Here is a 3,302-nt window from a genome sequence, read left to right on the forward strand (position 1 = left end):
GAAGGCTGCCCTGACTGAGCCTCGCTTGCTTGGGGCCTAGCTCACTCCTGCCGGGCAGCGGGTGACAGGACGTGCTTTTCCGAATTAATGAGAGAAAATGTTGATTCTCCTGCTGCCCACGAAGGTGGAAAGTGAAGTGGGGAGACATGTGGGGAGTGAGCGAGGTTCCCTGTCTGGGGGTTCCAAATCTGCTGTTGGTTTCTTTCACCACTGACTAGAGATATACAGGGTGTCCCCCCAAAATGTATACACACTTTGAATACCTACTAATTCCAATGGTTTTAAGCATAAGAAAGGAACAACAATGGAGCTGTTATCTGTTAAAAGTGTGGGCACAAACAGATAGTTGGACATTCCCTGAGGGGTCTCAGATTAGAGAGGGTGAAGGCCAGACTGAGGGGCCCCTTCTCCCCCGCTACCCCAGTGCACGAATTTCATGCACCGGGCTACTAGTTAGTCATAAAACTGCTGGCTGTGCCAAGCCTTGCACTGGAGGCTGAGTACACAGAGATGAACTAAACACACTCGATCTCTACCCTCAAGGAGCTCAGAGTCTAAAACAGTGGTTCTCAACCTTCCTAATGCTGTGACCCTTTAATACAGTTCCTCATGTTGTAGTGACCCCCAATTTCATTGTTACAAACTACTTCATAACTGTCATGTTGCTACTGTTATGAATCGTAATGCAAATATCTGGTATGCAGGATGGTCTTAGGCGACCCCTGTGAAAGGGTCGTTCGACCCCCAAAGGGGTCACGACCCACAGGTTGAGAACTGCTGGTCTAGAAGGTGAGATTACAATACGGTAAATACACAGAAAAGCACCAGTGCCCAAGGAGCCCAGAGAAGGGGTATGTGGTCAGCCTGGGACTGCCAGGGAAAGCTTCCCCGAGGGGTAACCCCCAAGCTGAGTCTCCCAGGATGAGTCACAGTCAACAAGGAAGGCCAGGAAGCATATTCCAGAGGGTGGGAACACAGGCAAAATCAAACAGAAGGCAATACAGTATGTGAAGGGCCATACTTGGCAATTCTGAGTTACAAGAGCATAAACTCCAGGCATGGAGCAATGGGACAAGAGAGAAGAGAAAGGGCACGGGCCTAAGCCCAAAGGCTTTTCTCAGATACCATCATCCAAAGTCGGCGTGTGTTCTGCACTCTGGCTGCAGTATAGAGAAAAAACTCAAGGGGGCGGGCCTGGAAATATGAAGACAGGTAAAGAGGCTGCTGGGAGAATTCAGGGAAGAGATGCATCTGCCTGAACATGAGCGCTGGCAGAGATCAATTTGAGAGACAGGTAGAAGGCAAAATGAGCAGAAGGCAATTATAGTTTCCCTTCCCCTTCCAGACTCACGGAAGCGGGCACACCCCACACCCACTGTAGAGACACAGTCCCCGTGAGAATGAGATGGTGCTCTGCCACGCAGGCAGCGTGGAGATGCTATGAAGAACGCTGGCTGTCTGGACTGGTGGGTGGATGGAGTCTGCACTTTTCATACTTGCCAAAGGCAACTCAGCAGTTCAGAGGGAAGTCATCAGACCACTGCGCATGAGGCAACAAGTCCCAATTCTCCATTCCCCTGCAAGCGTAGTGTGAACTTTGCCTCAGATCCGACCTGAGGACTTTGGTCCAGTGAGCCTGGCCTCAAAGAAGGAGCAGAGAAGGATTGGAAGAGAAACACCAATTCAGAAACAAAACCTTCATTATCAGTGAGAGGCGGCCAGGTGAACTAGAAAGTGCGGGCCTGTGATACATGTTCTCATTCGGTGCCTCCAGACCAGTGATTCTCAACCTTCTGGCCCTTTAAATACAGTTCCTCATGTTGTGACCCAACCATAAAATTATTTTCGTTGCTACTTCATAACTGTAATGTTGCTACTGTTATGAATCATAATGTAAATATCTGATATGCAGGATGGTCTTAGGCGACCCCTGTGAAAGGGTCGTTCGACCGCCAAAGGGGTCATGACCCACAGGTTGAGAACCGCTGCTCCAGACCCACCAAGCCATGAATCTAAGGACCCAGAGGGGAAGCCCCACAAGGGCTGGGAAAGAAGAGCCTGCAGGGGGGTGGGGGTGGGGGTAAGAAGGCAAAGTGTGGCAGTGTTAGGGGCAAAAATAGAATATTGGGGACTAGCTATAGTTATGTGGACAAAAGGGGCCACATACTAACCCGACAAGCTCCGGGAAGGCCTGCATGGCGGTCTTGCAAACTCTAAGGCCTAAAGTAACCACAAGGATGGTCTGAAATTAAACTTTAACTAAAAGCAGTTATGGTGGGTGGTTCCGTCCTAAGCCGGTATCTTCCCTGACAAGGTCAATCTTTACCTTAACTAAGCCTATCTGTCTTTTTGCATCTGGGATAACATATCCTTGAAATGTCTGGGTAACTTGTAACTTCCCTTTTTCCCAAAAGATGGTCTGAAATTAAAACTTTAACTAAAAGCAGTTTATGGTGGGTAGTCACATCCTAGGCCAGTATCTTCCCTGGCAAAGGTCAATCTTTACCTTAACTGTGCCTATTGACTTTTTGCATCTACGATGACATATCATTGGACTGTCAAAGTAATTTTCCTTTTTCTGCACCCCTCAAAGCACATGCACCACTCTGTGGAGACCACAAATCCCCTCATTGTTATTGAGTTAGTTGTTGACTGTTAACTATCCTGCACCCACCTAAGTAAAAGAAGTGTGTCTATCATTTTACTTTTTATCCAATCCCAGAGGTGTTGCTGCTTTGCTTTCTCCCACCTCTCTAATCTATCACCAATGGAGTTCATGGAACCCACATACGTCTCCTCCTCTGAATGTAATGTATAAAACAAGGGGGAAAAACACCATTCTCCAGAGCATTATCCCAACCCGCTGAGATTCTGCTTCCCAGCAATTGTCGACAATTTGGCTCAAACTCACAAAAATTCTTTACAGGTTTGAATGTGTTTACGTTGTTATAAGAAATACTAGAGACAGAACCTGGCTGGAGAACCTAGTGAGAGAACATGGCAAGAGAACCTGGCAAGAACTTGGCTGGAGATCCTGGCTAGAGAACCTGGCTGGAGAACCTAGAGAGAGAACCTGGCTGTAGAACCTGGCTAGAGAGAACCCAACCATGCTGATCAACTGAACCCTGCATCCATGTCATTCCTTCTTCGCCGACTCCGTCCACACCTTTGGGAACCCCTGGACCTGCTGGGGCTGGACCCCAACATAACACTATATAATAATAATTATTATTTTTTAAATGAAAATTAAGTTTCTCTAAGAAAAAAAAATAGAAATACTAGAGGCCCGGTGCACAAAAATT

This window comes from Myotis brandtii, unplaced genomic scaffold, assembly GCF_000412655.1.
Source record: "Myotis brandtii unplaced genomic scaffold, ASM41265v1 scaffold754, whole genome shotgun sequence".
NCBI classification, from domain to species: Eukaryota; Metazoa; Chordata; class Mammalia; order Chiroptera; family Vespertilionidae; genus Myotis; species Myotis brandtii.